Source organism: Nomascus leucogenys, chromosome 16 (assembly GCF_006542625.1).
Source record: "Nomascus leucogenys isolate Asia chromosome 16, Asia_NLE_v1, whole genome shotgun sequence".
Classification (NCBI taxonomy): domain Eukaryota; kingdom Metazoa; phylum Chordata; class Mammalia; order Primates; family Hylobatidae; genus Nomascus; species Nomascus leucogenys.
In genome coordinates, this window is record NC_044396.1 from 22,912,931 (window position 1) to 22,932,981 (window position 20,051).

Genomic DNA, 20,051 nt, shown 5'->3' on the forward strand with positions numbered 1-20,051 from the left:
GCTTTTAAAGTGTCAGACAGTGGGAGAATATATTTGATATGTGAGATTTCAATAGCGAAGGCATTCTGATAATTACCTATCCTCATACTCCAGATAAAGAATACAGTGTGTTCTCTCTTGTAAGTGGGAGCTAAATGATGAGAACATATGGACACATAGAGGGGAAAAACAGACACTAGGGCCTTTGGAGGGTGGAGGGTGGGAGAAGAGAGAAGATCAGAAAAAATAACTAATAGGTACTAGGCTTAATACCTGGGTGATGAAATAATCTGTACAGCAAACCCCCATGACACAAGTTTACTTGTATAACAAACCTGCACTTTCACTCCTGAATTAAAAGTTAAAAAAAATTCTAGAGGTGCATATATTGTGATTCTAAAGATATTCAAGTAAAGTCTAATTGGTGCATGAAGTCCACTGAAATGATATATTTGCACTAATCTAAGGTCCATTATGGACTTGGAGAATGTTCTTCAGGGAAAATAATCAAGTAGGTTAGAATGACCCAGAGCAAATTTCCAACTAAAAAGAGATAACATTATGTCAGAAAATTAGATGCCCATACACACACATAACCAAACAATTTTGAAAATGTTGGTCTGGACATTAAGAAGATTTGTTCATAGTTTAAAAATATAATGCTTAAAATAGACAAAGACCAATACTATGATATGTAATTCTTTATGGACTTTTAAAAATATCAATTTCGATTTATGGATCATATTCAGCATTTTTGTTTCTAAGAATAATGTCAACATTTTTACTCCAAAATTTCTAATTATTTCCAATTTAAAATGTGCATAAAACATTATATATTAATAGAATTCATTTCAGCCTGTCTACAAAAGTATTATACACAGCAATCCGGTCCTCGTAATTCCTTTCCTGTTCCTATTTAGTTATAATTACACCACATTGATGAGCTACTTCAGCCTGCTGAGTTGAATAGAATGAATTTTCAGGTATAATTTAGCATTACATAGCCCAAGGGCATTTCAGAAATCCATCTCCAATCCTCATTTTGTGTGTATTTGTGTCTGCTAAAGGGCTCAGAACCACCTGGATATTCTTTGACCTCTTATATGTGTTTCAAAGACAACTATTTGAATAAACTCTGCATTTGCCATTACCAGCACAGCAGTATGTGAACAGTAAATATGTAAATGAAATTCATGATTCTCTTACCATTATTAAAACCGTTTTTAGATGTTTACTTAAACGGCCTTAGATACAGAAACAAATTATGGTGGGAAAAAAAAGAGTCTCACATTTTATTTTCAAAACTTCTTTAGTTTGGCAAACACAAAATCTTGTATTATTTTTAATATTTTTAAATCATGCCTTGGAAAGCTATAGAAAGCTCACCTGGAGAGCACAATAAATACTTAAATGAATCATTAGAGGATTCACAAAATATGAACACAAATACAGCATGTGAAAAGGTGATTATTCAAATTTAAAAACCTTTGGCTCCCAGCTTCTAAGACCATTTAAAGAAATGTTTGTAGGAAAATAGTATAACAAAGAAGGAACCAAGATTTCAGCTTGTGACTACCTAATCTTGATTCAATGAGGAAAAAATTTCGGTTTTATGGTTGCCTTTTTCTTGGGTTGATGATCACATGTGTTTTCAGTAGCATAAATAGCTATGTTCCCATCTGGATAAGATTAACCTTTTTTTTTTAAATTATAACATTTAGGATTTAACATATGATCCCTCATTTAAATTAAATGAATTTAACTTCAGTTTTTAAATAATATACCTTGTGTACTTAAATTTTGTCATCTGGTTGATGTAATGCTAAGTAAAAACAGACATGATTGTTCATATATCTGTTATTTTATTGGGGAATACAGACACTAATCAACTGATCACAAACTTACAGATTATATTCAATCATGTGATTCATCATCCTGTTCATAGCAGATTTGTGGTCCTATGACAGTGTATTGAAAAAAATGGCCCTTGACCATGAGTGGTCCACTCTTCTCTGAGGCTGAGTGAATGAGTTCTGTATGAGGTGTGTTTAAAGAATGGAGCCATAGGTAACAATAATTAAGCATTAGTGAGAGAATTACAGAGAGGGGTAGAAAGTTCAGTGGACTATGTTGATCTAAGAACAGGATGATGATACATAATTGGTGTTCAACAAATAATGTTGATACTTTTTTTTCTAAGTTTGCTACCAATTTGTGATCATAGTGCAAACAATTTCTCATTACTCAGAATAAAATAATACTTAGTAAATAGAATTCTATACCTCACCACTTCATGCAATGAACTAAGTACATAATTGTCCAAGATACAAGGGGACAAAGATAAAATAGCCATCATCTTAATCTTAAAATTTTGCTTATAATAGATATGTGATACATAAGATTTTCAAAAATAATATTTCAATAAAACTACCAGTTAAATTATCTGTTTATATCAAAGAGAATGAATGTAACCAGTACCCTGACACTTGAAATAATGTTTCTAGTTTTGAAAAGTGGCAGTCAGTGGTGATAGAAGGCCCTGTAATATGTCAATAAATATATGACAAGAATTAATTCCATGCAGATCACTGGGCATGACATTTTGGAAATTTTCAGCAGAAGCAGAATAAATTATTTATGTGTTAGAGGATATTATAAAAATGTAAGCTGAGATGTATGTGAGTTGGTGCCCATGACATGAACAGGTTAGTGACGCTGAAAAAATTACTCGAAATAAAAATAAACTGCTGAAACATATGTGTAAAGACCTGACATATAATCAAGAAATAGTGATTAATCAATATGGCTTCAGAAAATGGAAAAAAGAAAACTTTTATAATAAAAATACCAAATCAAGGCATTTCTGGTTAATCCTAATTCTTCTTGATACTAGTTAATATCTGACAATGTTAATTATCTTTTTCCTGAAAAATCAATTTCTTGGCTTCTATGCCATTGTTTTTTTAGTTTCCTTACTAAATTTATATTTATAGACCAAATACCTGTGTAAAACTCTGTTTAAATTCTATAGGCATTACAAATGTGATGGTTTAACACCTTTGGTTCTTGAACCACACTGTCTTGCTTTATTTAAATCCCAGTTTTGCCATTTGTCAGCTGTGTGATCTTGGTCGAGTTACTTCATATTTTCATACCACAGTTTCCTCATCTATAAATGTTTCCTCAACTATTATATATTTATAGGACTGTTATAAGAATTAAATGAGTTGATACATAAAAAGTGCTTAGAATAATGACAAGTATAGTGTTAGCTATTATTACTGGATATACCCATGTAGCTGTTCAAAACACATATCAAATACAACATATACAAAAAAACAGCCTAGTCCAGTGTTTCTGGTTCGATTAGAACATATCATAAGACAATAATTTATTGGCAAATGTGTCTGTTTTTATGACAGTACCATGCCACTTTGATTACTATAGCTTTGTAATATATTTTAAAGTTAGGTAGTATGATGCTTCCAGCTGTGTTCTTTTTGTTCAAGATTACCTTGGCTATTCAAGGTCTTTTGTGGTTCCATACATATTTTGGGATTGCCTTTTCTATTTCTGTGGAGAATGTCATTGGAATTATGGTGAGCATTTTATGGAATCTACAGATTGTTTGAGTAGTCATTTAAAAAATATTAATTCTTTTAATCTATAAACACAGGCATTTTTCTATTTATTTGTGTCTTCTAAATTTCTTTCATCCCTGTTTTATAGTTCTCAGTATACAGGTGTTTCACCTCCTTGCTTAAATTTACTCATGAATATATTTTTTATGATGCTATGTAAATGAGATTGTTTTCTTAATCTTTTTTTCCCAATAGTTTGTTAGTGAATAGAAACACTACTGATATTGGCATGTTGATTTTGTATCCTGCAACTTTATTGAATTTGTTTATCAGTTTTAATGGACTGATATGAATCATATTTTTGGTGGAGTCTTTAGGATTTCTCTATATAAGATCATGTCATCTGCAAACAGAGAAAATTCAACTCCTTCCTTTCCAATTTGGATGCCTTTTGTTTGTCTTACCCAGTTGCTTTGGCTAGGACTTCCAGTGCTATGCTGCATAGAAGTGGAGAGAGTGGGGAGTCTTGTTCCCAATCATAGAAGAACTTTCAACTTTCCACCACTGGTTAAATATTAGCTGTGGGTTTCTCATATATGGACTTTGTTGTGTAGAGGAACATTATTTTTATACCTACTTTGTTGAGAGCTTTTTTTGTAATCATGAAAGAAAGTTAAATTTTGTAAAATGTATTTTTCTTCATCTTTGAGGTGATCATATGGTTTTTCTCCTTCATTATGTTAATATGGTGAATCACATTTATTGATTTACATATTTGAATGATTCTTATATCCCAGGGTAAATTCCACTTGATAACGATCACTGATTCTTTTAAAATGCTCTTGAATTTTATTTTCTTCTATTTTGTTGAGAATTTTTACATCTATGTTCATCAGAAATATCAGCCTGTAATTTTTTTTTCTTGTAGTGCCCCTGTCAGGCTTTGGTATCAGAGTAATGCTGGCCTCATAAAATGAGTCTAAAAATATTCTCTCCTTTTCAAGTTTTCATTTGCTATTATACTAATATGGTTTGGCTGTGTCCCCACCCAAATCTCATCTTCAATTGTTTTCCCCATAATCCCCACGTGTTGTGGGAGGGACCCAGTGGAAGGTAATTGAATCATGGGGGCAGTTACTTCCATGCTGTTCTTGTGATAGTGAGTGAGTTCTCATGAGATCTGTTGGTTTTATAATGGGCTTTTCCCCTTTTGCTTGACACTTCTGCTTCCTGCCATCATGTGAAGAAGGATGTGTTTGCTTTCCCTTCAGCCATGATTGTAAGTTTTGTGAGGCCTCCCCAGCTATGTGAAACTGTAAGTCAATTAAGCCTCTTTGCTTTCTAAATTGCCCAGTCTCAGGCACTTCTTTTTAGCAGTGTGAGAATGGGCTAATACATTTATCCCCAACAGCCAGCCAGTGTCTGAGATATATTAGTTGCTCTACAAATATTTATGAATTGAATGAGTGTATTAGTTTTCTATTGTTGCTTTAACAAATTACCCCAAATTTGATAATTTAAAATAACACAAATTTACTCTGATGATCTTGGAAGTAAGACATTTAAAATAAGGTGTTGGTTGGGCTATGTAATTTATGAAGATTTCAGAAGATAATTTGTTTGCTTGCCTTTTCTAACTTCTAGAGGCTACCTACCATCCTTGGCTCATGGCCTCTTCCTTCAACTTAATGCATCATCCCACTTCGTGGATCCATTACCATGTCTCCCTTTTCTTACTTTGATTCTCCTTCCTCTCTAGTAGAAGGATTCTTGTGATTACATTGACACATCCAGATAATCTGCCATCACGGTCACTGCTACAATCAACAAGACTCAAGTATTTAGAGAAACAGCCAGATCCTGAACTATGCCGTACCTGTTACAACATACACATACAAAATAATGCTACATACTTTGCATTTTTAGCTTTTCAGTTTCTGCAGCAGAAGGATGAATACCAGAAATAGTTGAAATAGATATTTCACTAAATCTAATCTATAGATTTCACTAAATCTATAGATTAATTTGTGAGAAATAGGTATTTCACTAAATCTATAGATTAATTTGTGATAAATGATATTTTAGGTCTTCAAATCCACGAACAGGTTTTGCAGGTTTCAGGGTAGTGGTCTTACACACATTCCATTAGATTTATGCTGAAACATTAGAATTGTAAAAGCTATTCTAAGTGATACCCCTTTTAAATTTCATATTCTATGTTTGATTGCTATTGCTGGTACATAGAATGAAAAATGACTTTGTATATTGACCTTCTGGAACTGCTTAACTCTAACTGAGCAGTCCATATTGTTTTTGATTTTTCTATATGTTCAATCAAGTTGTCTATAAATGGGGATGGTTTTTATTTCTGTCTTCAGCGGCTATGACATCCAGTGTAATACTAAATATAAGTGGTGAGAATGTGCATCTTTTTCTCAGTCTTCATTTCAAGGCATAAAGTTTCAATAATTCATTGCTAAGCATGATTTTACTCATGTGCATGTTTTTCTATTTTCAGAAACTTGTTACATTAAAGACATCCCTTCTATTCTAATTTTCCAAAGTTTTTTTTTTTAAATCATGATTGGATATTGAATTTGGTCAAATATATCTATTGATGTATAATTTTTCTCATTTATTGTGAAATATTTTGGTATATTTTTAAATGTTTTACCATATCTGCATTTCTAGAATAAACCCAATGTGATCATGATGTTTTATACTTTCTATGAATCACTGCATTTGATTTGCTAATATTTTGCTCTTGTTTAGGATTTTTGTATCTATGCACATGAGAAAATTGGACTATATTTTCTTACTCCAGTGATTTTAGTATCACTTCTTTTGCATGTGCTTTCTGTCTACCTGGAATATCCCTTTCCTGCCTTTCCTCCAGGGAACTCACTCTCTTCTTTTGCTTTCCTAGCACCCCAGGAATCCATCTGCTATAGGCCTCGCCACTTCTATACAAGATTTGGCGGCGGAGTGGGGCGGTGTGTGGAGAAGAAGAAAGCCCAGCATGTGTGGTTTAGAAGGTGCTCATTTGCTCTTTCTTGAATTACATGGGGCTGTGCTTAGCTCCTTAGGAATATAATCAGATAACGATTTGGAAGTCTTACTCTTTGTTTTTTGAATCTTTCTCAATTCACTGTCATTTCAACTACTTAATGATGAAAATAAACTATGATTAAAGTGCACAGATTTTCTTCCAGCAAAAACATTTAGAGAACTGAAATATAATCTGTACTTGCAAATAGCCAGAGATGGCCAGAATGCCCCAGATTCTATCTCAAGAGTGATCTGCGGACAAAGATAACCTCCTTGTAAACCAGAATGCCATATTTTATATATGACAGAAACCAAAGTCCCTTTGGCTTTCCTTCAGGAGAGTTCATCACAAGCCCATTTATCATTTCTAGATCCCATATAAAGTTATCCTGACAAACAATACAAAATGTTTGTAGTCTAATAAAACTAAAGAAAGTAATTTTAACTTTTAGGTTTAATAAATGCCAGCCATGTGGAAATTCTCCAAACAGTGCTTTGACTTGCCTGGAAAATGTTATTACTATAAAATGCTTAGAGATGCTAGATTTCTTTTTCTTTTAACCTCAAAAATCAGTCTTACAAAGATAAAAAAAATTAGCAATTCCACCATTTGAAAGTAGTTATGTCATTTTCCACGTATACAGTTATATTTCTATAACTTTGCTTCACTGATAAACTTATTTTAAAATGTGAATTAATGGATGATATCACCGATATCTGCAAAATCTGGGTCCTCATAATCCAGCTTTAGAATTTATCATCCACTGTCTTCTCTTTAATTTTCTGATTTAAAATATTTAATATTTGGCTATAAGACTTAAAGATGGATTTCTATTTCTATGTTATTTGCATGTGAGAAACAGTTAATTTTATTAAAAACAATAGTTCTTTTACATTAGAAATTTATTTTTAAATCTTTTTTGTTTTTAAATTTTCTAGCTTTATTGAAGTATAATTAACAGATAAAAATTGTGTATGTTTACAATTTATAATTGTATATGTTTTGATATACATACAAATTAAGAAATGATTACTATAATGAATCATTAACACGTCCATCACCATTTTTCTGTGATGAGACCATTTAAGGTCAACTCTCCCAGCACTAGCTATAGCCACCATTCTGTAGGTTAGGTCTCCCAAACTTATTCATCCTGCAAAACTGCAACTTTATATTTTTTGACCATTATCTTCCCATTTCTCCCATTCCTCAGCCCCTGCCAACTACCATCCTATTATCTGCTTTTATGGGTTTGATATTTTTAGATTCCACATGTAAATGAGATCATGTAGTATTTTCTTTCTGTGCCTGGCTTATTTAACTTAGCATCATGTCCTCTAAATACATCCATGTGGTTATAAAAGACAGGATTTCCTCCATTTTTAAGGCTCAATAATATTCCACTGTATTTATATGTGCCACATTTTCTTTATCCATTCATTTGCTGATGGAAACTTAGGTTGATTTCATATCTTGGATATTGTGAATAATGCTACAATGAACATAGGAGTGATGATATTTCCACATACTGATTTCATTTCCTTTCCATATGCAACAAGTAGTGTAATTGCTGGATGATGTAGCAGTTCCAGATTTAATTTTTTGAGGAACCTCAATACTGTTCCATCAGGGCTGTACCAATTTATATTCACATCAACTGTAAAAGTGCCTTTTTTCTACACTTGATGACACTTGCTATCTTTTGTCTTTTTGAAAATAGTCATGCTAATGTGTATGAGTCAGTCTAATAGTGTATGAGTTAATATCTTATTGCGGTTTGGATTGCATTTTCCTGATAGTGATGTTGAAAATTTTTTTCATATACCTGTTGGCCCTTGTATGTCTTCTCTTGAGAAATGTCTTTTGACATCCCTTTAACCATTTCTTAATCAGATTATTTGCTGTTCGCTATTGAGTTTCTTTTTTTTTTTTTTTTTTCAAATTTTCAAGGACATTTTCCTTTAATTCTTTTATTTTTATTTTTATTATTATTCTTTAGGTTTTAGGGTACATGTGCACAATGTGCAGGTTTGTTACATATGTATCCATGTGCCATGTTGATTTCCTGCACCCATTAACTCGTCATTTAGCATTGATGCATGCACACGTATGTTTATTGCGGCACTATTCACAATAGCTATTGAGTTTCTTACGTATTTTAGATATTAACCCATTTTGAGATGTATTGTTTGCAAATATTTTCTCCCATTTCATAGGTTGCCTCTTCACTCCATGATTGTTTCCCTTGCTGTGAAGAAGCTTCTTAGTTTGATGTAATCCTATTTTTCTACTTTTACTCTTGTTGCCTGTGCTTTTGGGGTTATAGTAAAAAAACATTGCCCAGATTAATGTAAAAAAAGCTTTTTCCCTATGTTTTTTTCTAGTAGTTTTACAGTTTCAGGTCTTATGTTTAAATCTTTAATCAATTTTGAGTTATTTTTGTATATAGGGTAAGACAAGAATCAAGTTTTTTTCTTCTGCTGCATTAAGATGTCCAGTTTTCCCAGCAACATGCATTGAAGTGATTATCCCCATTGTGTGTTCTTGGCACACTTTAATTGACCACATATGTGTGGTTGTATTTCTGAGTTCTCTCTTTTGTTCCTTCAATCTATATATCTGTTTTTATGCCAGCATCAGGCTGTTTCGATTACTATAACATTGTAGTATATTTTGAAATCGTCTTATTGGATACATATTTGCCTTTATTTGTATCTTGTTATTTTGTCACCTAACATTCTAGATTATGGAATTCCAAGGCCTCTTCCAAATAAATTCCATACTGATGAATATTACATATTATTTAACACAGAAAGGCAAGTCTTATCCAGAATTGTTTCATATTACAAATATGCATTCTGAAGTTAAAGAAAAAAAAACTATGAGGAATGAGTAGTAGCTTAGTTCATCAATGGCAATTGGGAGAGGAATTAAATAAATGAAATACTTTGAGTGTCCATTAGTCCATTTAAATTCTTTTTCTTTTATTTATCCCCAAAAAGAGTAGAATTAACTGATTATGAATATATTATCTTTCTCATATTATTTCTGTCTGTAAAGTGCCCAAAAAATGAACTGAGCAAAAAGGTGGATGGGATCATGAGAAATAAAAATAAGAATCAAAGGATTTACCTAACAGAGCTTGCATTATAAGAGTCATTACATTAACTATCTTGGCAATTTCAATGACACAGTGTCTTCAAGAGGTAGTGAGTGAATGAATAACCCAAACAAAATAAATTATAGAATTTTTGCAGAAAATAAAAAGTTTTTAGAAGAATTCTGCAAAGTACTTCACAGAACCCTAAAAAATTCAGTGTACTACAAGTAGTTGGAATAGGTTCAGTGATTTTGCCAATTATGCAACACATTTTTTAATTATTTCAATTTTTTGTGTTTCAAGTAACTGAGCTAAACAAGATACTTGTCTATATTAAGCAGTGAGTTACTGTAAAACTTAGATTTCAGTATCCTCAAAGGATCAGAAACTATAATAAATTTGATCATCCATGTGGAATAAGGCCTGCGTCTATCAGGAAATCAATTAACCTAATCAGTTGAGTGAAATAATAATGTTGTTTTCACTCTGGTATTTTTTCCCATTAGATGTGCTTCTATCAAGAGTGTTCTGAGTACAGATATACAATACTCAACAAGAGGGAACGTTGGAAATTATAAGACATGAAATGAAATAGACTCATAGACCCTAAGATCATTTTATGCATATGATAGGCATTTAACAAGCGATTGTTAATTGATTTAATGAATCCATGTAATATAAGAACACATTTTGTATTTTGTTAATTTGAAATAGAATAGGTTAAATTAAACCTCAAGGAACAATATTTCTTTGGCTGAATTAAAAATTCTAATTAACATTAATTTAAACCATCAAGTTTGTAATATATCAGAACACAAAAAATGAAAACATGATTACCCCTGGATTAGAATTCATGAAGTTGCCATTTTTGTCATTTCAAAGTATGTGAAAGATATTTTCTAACATGGAAAGACTATTTGTAATATTTAATATCAAGGCAAAGTTAATTCAGTTAGAGTGAAAGTACTTGAAATTTTTACAGTGTTGCCATGTTATTAGGTAGGTTACACAAAAATAAATGCACATATATAAAATGAAGGTTTTCGACATCAAATGAAGTCAAATTATTTTTCCCATCATTGGGGGGAATAAGAAATAAAGAATCAAATATTGGAAAAGGAAGGGAATTACAACATTTATGATGATGAAAATATGTTTGAAAAAACTTTTAAAAACATTATGATGTAATGGTTGGGTGTGGTGGTTCATGCCTATAATCCCAGCACTTTGGGAGGCCAAGCTGGGAGGATCATTTGAGGTCAGGAGTTTGAGACTAGCCTGGCCAACATGGTGAAACCCAGTCTCTACTAAAAACACAAAAATTAGCCGGGCGTGGTGGCGTGCACCTGTAATCCCAACCACTCAGGAGGCTGAGGCAGGAGAATTGCTTGAACCTGGGAGGTGGAGGTTGCAGTGAACTGAGATTGCACCATTGCACTCCAGGTTGGGTGACAGGGCTGGACCCAGTCTCAAAACAAACAAACAAACAAACAAACAATATGATGTATTAATATAGCAAAATAACATGCTGGCAGCTTGCCAAACATGATGTTCTCTTTCACACTTGGTCCCCTCTATGCATGTTGTTTCCTTGGCCTGGTTCCCTTTCCTCTTTTCTGCTGATATATAGCTTTTCATGTTAGAAGGCTCAGTTTACTTCACCACTTTTGTGATACCTTTTCCAACTGTTCAAGGCACAATTATTGTCAGTTTTGCTATAATGCTTGTTTTGAAAAAGTAAATTTGTTCTAAAGGAATTGATATAAAGAAAAAAATTAAGGTTGCTTATGCAAGATTTCCTCCATTAGAAACATGAGGGGAATGCAAAAAACTGCACCAGCTGTGTCCAAGCTAAGTGGAGATACACAAAATGTACCCTAATCCACACATACCACAAACATGCACCAGCTCTCTCCATTCACTGGGTGTTTTATAAGCCACACCTATCTGCACCTAATACAACCTTTCCTCTGATTTCAGCTCACCGTCCTCCTACTTCCTAATAATTCACAAGCTGCAACCCTTTTAATACTCACTTCCAGAAGCAAACCAGATTTTATGGTAAAAATACCCACTTATGTGTGGGTATACCCATTTATGTGTTTCTTAACTATTCACACACACACATTGTCATTTTCATTAGATTCTTATTTTTAAAAATATTGCAGTGACAAAATTTTTGAATGTTGAACTCCAAGCCCATTTTATCATTAGCCCTGTGTTTTTTAAATTGTATAATTCTACATGGTGTGATAATTTTTCAGGAACACGTATGTCATATTTATAACAGAACTAACTATACTACCATTAGTAACTTCTGTGATTCAGTAGTACTTAGCATATTGAGTTGCATTTATTTGTATACTTACCTATTTTTTCCACTAGAATGTGCAAATGTCCTAAATTGGGAGAGAATCAGGTACTAGAAAAGAGCTGAATAGTGCTAAGGAGGGTGGTGGAATGAGGGCTGGTAGTGGAGACCATGGTGGGGATTGGGTAAAGAGCAGGAAGGGAACTAGGATGAAGACTAGTGCAGTAGCCTCACCTGGTGGCATAGAGTTGATGGGTTACAATGGGTAGAGAAAAAAGTAGACTGTATCTTCTCTCTGAGCTACAATCAATCAATCAATCAACCACTCAAACCCACTGATTTCACCTCACAGCTGCTCTTCTGTTTCTTTCCTTCTCCCCTGTTATGGACTCAATATTTGTGTCTCAATACATTCCCATGTCAAAACCCTAGCCTCCAATGTGATTGTATTTGGAAATGGGGCCTTTGGGAGGTAATGAGAGTTAGATGAGGTCATGAGGGTAGAATCCTCATAATAGGATTAGTGCCCTCATAAGGAAAGACACCAGAGAGCTTACTCTCTCTTTGCTCCCACAAAGAAGTCATGTGAGCACACAGCAAGATGGCGACTGCCTACCAGCTGAGAGGAGGCCTCAGGTAAAACTTGCTTTGCCAGCCCCTTGATGATCGACTTCTCTACCTCCTAAACTGTGCAAAAAATAAATTGCTGTTGCTTAAACTTCCCAATCTATGACAATTTGACAGGGCAGCCTGAACTGATACATCCTCATAAATACAAACTGTACCCTGACATGTATGTAAGGTATGCATATATGCCATGTATGGCCTTTCAAAGTCTTGATTGACTTCTCTCACCTACAGAAAAAAGTTTGGGTATCTTAAAATGTCATGCCAATTCTTGCATGATTTTAAACCTTCATACCTTTCCAGCCTCAGGTCTTCTCAGTTCTGACCTTTCAAATACTAACTTCTTTGTAGTTCCTTGAACACAGATAGTGTTTTCTCATCAATGCTTTTGTCCGCACAAATTCATTGCTTAGGATGTCATTTCTCTTCATCTTCAAATGCAATCTTCTAATTTCTTTAATATGGAGCTCAATCATAAACTTTTCCAGAAAGCTTTACCTCAGGCTAGTCTGTGCTTTCATAATTCCCAATGAGTCTCCTTATCATTGCCTTGGGCATATCGGTTTATATTTGATTATATGCTCCTTGAAGGCAGTGATCATCTCCCTTATCCTAATTCATAGTGGGTACTCAATAAATATTTATCAAATAAACATAAATGGCCAGCACAGTAACTTGGCACAAGTATCACGTATTCAGTAAATGACAATTACTATTATTATTATCATTTTATAATGTTGAAGCCTTTTTTGTGAAGTGGTTATTAACAACTCCATAAAAGGTTAGGATTCCAATGAAAAGATGTGTTTTCATTTGAAAGCCTTCAGGGCTCAGTTGTGTCACGTTACCAGTGAGTAGTGCTGAATTTGGCGTAATAGGTAATGATCTTATTTACGTCTTCCAAGCAATTCTCAGTAGCATTTTTTTTTTTTTTTTTTTTTTTTTTACCATGCTGTGATCAAAAACATATCAGCTTTGGCCGGGCATGGCTCAACGCCTGTAATCCCACCACTTTGGGAGGCCAAGGTGGGCGGATCACCTGAGGGATCGAGAGTTCCTGATCGGGAGTTTGAGATCAGTCTGGCTAATATAGTGAAACTCTGTCTCTACTTAATACACAGAATTAGCTGGGCGTGGTGGCACATGCTTATAATCCCAGCAACTCAGGAGGCTGTGGCAGGAGAATGGCTTGAAACCAGGAGGCGGAGGTTGCAGTGAACCGGGATCGTGCCACTGCACTCCAGCCGGGATGACAGAGTGAGACTCAGTCTCAAAACCAAAACCAAAACCAAAACCAAAAACAAAACAACAAAACAAAAAAACCCAGCTTCTACACAAAAGCTTCTAATCTCAGCCCCAGTGCTGTTTAGATGTAGTTGTGCTAACCACGCAAATCTGGTATCTTTCAACATCCATTGAACAAGTATGAATCTTATATGCACCCAATACAGGAGCACCCAGATTCATAAAGCAAGTCCTTAGAGACCTACAAAGAGACTTAGACTCTCACACAATGATAATGGGAGACTTTAACACCCCACTGTCAACATTAGACAGATCAATGAGACAGAAAGTTAACAAGGATATCCAGGAATTGAACTCAACTCTGCACCAAGAGGACCTAATAGACATCTACAGAACTCTCCACCCCAAATCAACAGAATATACATTATTTTCAGCACCACACCACACCTATTCCAAAACTGACCACATATTTGGAAGTAAAGCAGTCCTCAGCAAATGTAAAAGAACAGAAATTATAACAAACTGTCTCTCAGAACACAGTGCAATCAAACTGGAACTCAGGATTAAGAAACTCACTCAAAACCGCTCAACTATATGGAAACTGAACAACCTGCTCCTGAATGACTACTGGGTACACAACGAAATGAAGGCAGAAATAAAGATGTTCCTTGAAATCAACGAGAACAGAGACACAACATACCAGAATCTCTGAGACACATTCAAAGCAGTGTGTAGAGGGAAATTTATAGCACTAAATGCCCACAAGAGAAAGCAGGAAAGATCTAAAATTGACACCCTAACATCACAATTAAAAGAACTAGAGAAGCAAGAGCAAACACATTCAAAAGCTAGCAGAAGGCAAGAAATAACTAAGATCAGAGCAGAACTGAAGGAGATAGAGACACAAAAAACCCTTCAAAAAATCAATGAATCCAGGAACTGGTTTTTTGAAAAGATCAACAAAATTGGGAAACTGCTAGCAAGACTAATAAATAAGAACAGAGAGAAGAATCAAATAGATGCAATAAAAAATGATAAAGGGGATATCACCACTGATCCCACAGAAATACAAACTACCATCAGAGAATACTATAAACACCTCTATGCAAATAAACTAGAAAATCTAGAAGAAATGGATAAACTCCTCGACACATACACTCTCCCACGACTAAACCAGGAAGAAGTTGAATCTCTGAATAGATCAATAACAGGCTCTGAAATTGTGGCAATAATTAATAGCTTACCAACCAAAAAAAGTCCAGGAGCAGACGGATTCACAGCCGAATTCTACCAGAGGTACAAGGAGGAGCTGGTACCATTCCTTCTGAAACTATTCCAATCAATAGAAAAAGAGGGAATCCTCCCTAACTCATTTTATGAGTTATCATCCTGATAACAAAGCCTGGCAGAGACACAACAAAAAAGAGAATTTTAGACCAATATCCCTGATGAACATTGATGCAAAAATCCTCAGTACAATAATGGCAAACTGAATCCAGCAGCACATCAAAAAGCTTATCCATCATGATCAAGTGGGCTTCATCCCTGGGATGCAAGGCTGGTTCAACATACGCAAATCAATAAACGTAATCCAGCATATAAACAGAACCAATGACAAAAGCCACATGATCATCTCAATGGATGCAGAAAAGGCCTTTGACAAAATTCAACAGTCCTTCATGCGAAAAACTCTCAATAAATGAGGTATTGATGGGACGTATCTCAAAATAATAAGAGCTATCTATGACAAAGCCACAGCCAATATCATACTGAATGGGCAAAAACTGGAAGCATTCCCTTTGAAAACTGGCACAAGACAGGAATGCCCTCTCTCACCATTCCTATTCAACATAGTGTTGGAAGTTCTGGCCAGGGCAATCAGGCAGGAGAAAGAAATAAAGGGTATTCAATTAGGAAAAGAGGAAGTCAAATTGTCCCTGTTTGCAGATGACATGATTGTATATCTAGAAAACCCCATCGTCTCAGCCCAAAATCTCCTTAAGCTGATAAGCAACTTCAGCAAAGTCTCAGGATACAAAATCAATGTGCAAAAATCACAAGCATTCTTATACACCAATAACAGACAAACAGAGAGCCAAATCATGAGTGAACTCCCATTCACAATTGCTTCAAAGAGAATAAAATACCTAGGAATCCAACTTACGAGGGATGTGAAGGACCTCTTCAAGGGGAACTACAAACCACTGCTCAATGAAATAAAGGAGGATACAAACAAAGGGAAGAACATTCCATGCTCATGGATAGGAAGAATCAATATAGTGAAAATGGCCATATGGCCCATATAGATTCAATGCCATCCCCATCAAGCTACCAAGGACTTTCTTCACAGAATTGGAAAAAACTACTTTAAAGTTCATATGGAACCAAAAAAGAGCCCGCATTGTCATGACAATCCTAAGCCAAAAGAACAAAGCTGGAGGCATCACACTACCTGACTTCAAACTATACTACAAGGCTACAGTAACCAAAACAGCATGGTACTTGTACCAAAACAGAGACATAGACCAATGGAACAGAACAGAGCCCTCAGAAATAATGCCACATATCTACAACTATCAGATCTTTGACAAACCTGACAAAAACAAGAAAGGGGGAAAGAATTCCCTATTTAATAAATGGTGCTGGGAAAACTGGCTAGCCATATGTAGAAAGCTGAAACTGGATCCCTTCCTTACACCTTATACAAAAATTAATTCAAGATGGATTAAAGGCTTACATGTTAGACCTACAACCATAAAAACCCCAGAAGAAAACCTAGGCAATAACATTCAGGACATAGGCATGGGCAAGGGCTTCATTTCTAAAACACCAAAAGCAATGGCAATAAAAGCCAAAATTGACAAATGGGATCTAATGAAACTAAAGAGCTTCTGCACAGCAAAAGAAACTACCATCAGAGTGAACAGGCAACCTACAAAATGGGAGAAAATTTTTGCAATCTACTCATCTGACAAAGGGCTAATATCCAGAATCTACAAAGAACTCAAACAAATTTACGAGAAAAAAACAACCCCATCAAAAAGTGGGCAAAGGATATGAACGGACACTTCTCAAAAGAAGACATTTATGCAGCCAAAAGACACATGGAAAAATGCTCATCATCACTGGCCATCAGAGAAATGCAAATCAAAACCACAATGAGATACCATCTCACACCAGTGAGAATGGCGATCATTAAAAGTCAGGAAACAACAGGTGCTGGAGAGGATGTGGAGAAATAGGAACACTTTTACACTGTTGGTGGGACTGTAAACTAATTCCACGATTGTGGAAGTCAGTGTGGCAATTCCTCATGGATCTAGAACTAGAAATACCATTTGACCCAGACATCCCATTACTGGATATATACCCAAAGGAGTATAAATCATGCTGCTATAAAGACACACACACATGTGTGTTTACTGCAGCACTATTCACAATAGCAAAGACTTGGAACCAAGCCAAATGTCCAACAATGATAGACTGGATTAAGAAAATGTGGCACATATACACCGTGGAATACTATGCAGCCATAAAAAATAATGAGTTCATGTCCTTTGTAGGGACATGGATGAAGGTGGAAACCATCATTCTCAGCAAACTATTGCAAGGACAAAAAACCAAACACTGCATGTTCTCACTCATAGGTGGGAACTGAACAATGAGAACACATGGACACAATAAGGGGAACATCACACACCAGGGCCTGTTGTGGGGTGGGTGGAGTGGGGAGGGATAGCATTAGGAGATATACCTAATGTTAAATGACGAGTTAATGGGTACAGCACACCAACATGGCACATGTATATACATGTAACAAACCTGCACGTTGTGCACATGTACCCTAAAACTTAAAGTATAATAAAAAAAAAAGAAAAAAAATAAAGATGTGAGTCTGACCCTCTGGATCAGGTAAACTAAATTCAATCTTTCTTTCCAATTTCCCTGGCTTCATCAGTGCTGAATCCAAAGTATCACGTCTGTTAGTGGCCATCAGCACTTAATATTGCCTTGAGGGTCAAAGCCATCCAACTGATGAATTAGTTCCCACATTTTTCTCTGTACTTCATTGTCACCTCCAGCACCATCATCAAACTGAGCTCTTCCAATAGCATCAGTTTCATCAAAGAAGATAAGGCAGGCATTTCTCGTTCTGGCCACTGGGAAGAGCTCATGAACCATTCCAGCCCCTTTGCAGATATATTTCTGTAAACGTTCATATCCAATAACTCGATGAAGCAAGCATCAGTCCTATTTAGCAACCACCTAAGCACAGAGTGTCTTGCCTGCACCTAGTGGACCAAAGAGCACACTCTTGGGAGTCTCCATGCCAAGGTTAACAAATCTCTCTGGATGAAGTAGTGGGGTTTCAACTACTTACAATGTCTCAATCTGTTCCCTACAGCCAACAACACCACTGTATATGACATCAGGTTTTTACTCCACCGGCATCGTGGTAATTGTTGGGTCAATCTTATAAAGCATGGGAATCTGAATTTAATACTTACATTTTTCCCCATCAAATTTCATCCCTGCCTCAACGTCAGTAGATCACTGAGGTCCGCCATAAACTTAGCAATCTGCTCCATATTGACAATGTATTTTGAGTTCTCAGAATCAGCATTTACTATCTTTCTACACCTTGCAACCTGTAAACATTGTTCACTCTGGCGCATTTGCTTATTTGCAGCCAAATCCCAGAGTGCTGCTGGTGGCCAGGCTAGTGTCGGACTCTTTAATACTACTGAGATAATTAATTTTCTTAAGAGGTTGTTGAATGTCATTCTCAACCTGCTTAATCTGCCTAGACTAAGTGCTCTGACCATGATTTTTCAGCAAGGCAGTATCCTCTTCATTCAGAGCTCAAAAGTGTTTGTCATCCTTCTCATCCTTTTTGATTTTCCACTGATCAGCACTGAGGTAATCCAGCATTTTAAGAGATGCCAGTGCTTCAGCTCCTTAGTGATTACACCGCCTTACTATTATTTCTTTTATGCACTGTTGCTAGTGAACTTTTAGCTTTCTGCAGGAAATGTGAAAGTAATAAAGAGACTCAAGAAAGAACTCCATGTTGAAATAGGTTTGTACAATTTTTCTGACCTTTTGCAGCCTCCTTTTAAATTCTTTATCATATACTTGTTTGCATTAAAAAACGCTACACTTGGCTGGGCACAGTGGCTCATGCCTGTAATCCTAGCACTTTGGGAGGCCGAGGCAGGTGGATCATTTTAGGTCAGGAGTTTGAAACCAGCCTGGCCAACATAGTGAAACCCTGTCTCTACTAAAAATACAAAAATATGATCCGGGTGTGGTGGTGCATACCTAAAATCTCAGCTACTCGGGAGGCTGAGGCAGGAGAATTGCTTGAACCCGGGGTATGGAGGTTGCAGTGAGCTGAGATGTCACCACTGCACTCCAGCTTGGGTGACAAAGTGAGACTCCATCTCAAAAAAACAAAAAACAAACAAACAAAAAACTATACTTGCAGGGCAGAGGAGGTCATTTTTATAGGAAGTAATTCATAAAACTGACAATTTAGCTGTAGTAATCAAGAGTTGTCCATTCCCATATGGACAACGTTAAAAAAAAAAAGGGTGAAAAGCAAAGTGCTTTTGTATACCTTATGATATCAGTGGAATTCAAAATTTAGAACTAATGATTTTTTTTTCAGTTGGTTGGTAATTTAAGAGAAAAGTAATATCACTTGACTTCACTCTGAAGCACACATCCAGAAAAATCTATAGCTCTAGCACTCCAGAGAAGTTCAACCTCCTATAAATGAAGAAATAGAAAGTGGTTTTATTTTCCACTTGTGCCGTACATAAGTTTATTTCTTGAAAAATGCTATCTGAGGTGAGTAAAGTAGCCTAGGCTAATAATTTAGACTAGAAGTACATGCATTTAAGGTACATTGAAAATGTCATAAAAAAGTCATTTCACGTGGGAGCTGGGTTAGCCATAGCTTTAAGAAGTTTTCTTTAAAAACAGCTTTACCTGAGAAAGCAGCTGAAATAATTGCATATTTCATTTTCTTTTATTGCACAAAATATCAATAAATACTGCTGGTTTTAAGCATTTTCTATTCAGAAGCAATCTTTATTCTTTTCTATTTCCAGTTTTATCACCAGTTTAAATTGTTGGATAGAATATGTTATAGGT

The 20,051-nt window shown here is 35.3% G+C and overlaps 1 protein-coding gene and 1 pseudogene across 8 annotated transcripts in view; both read right to left on the bottom strand.

Annotated features, from left to right (window-relative positions):
- Positions 1-20,051, bottom strand: part of RALYL (RALY RNA binding protein like) — a 731,347-nt gene that overhangs the window by 228,318 nt on the left and 482,978 nt on the right. The window lies entirely within an intron of this gene.
- Positions 5,394-19,033, bottom strand: LOC105737629 (annotated as a pseudogene).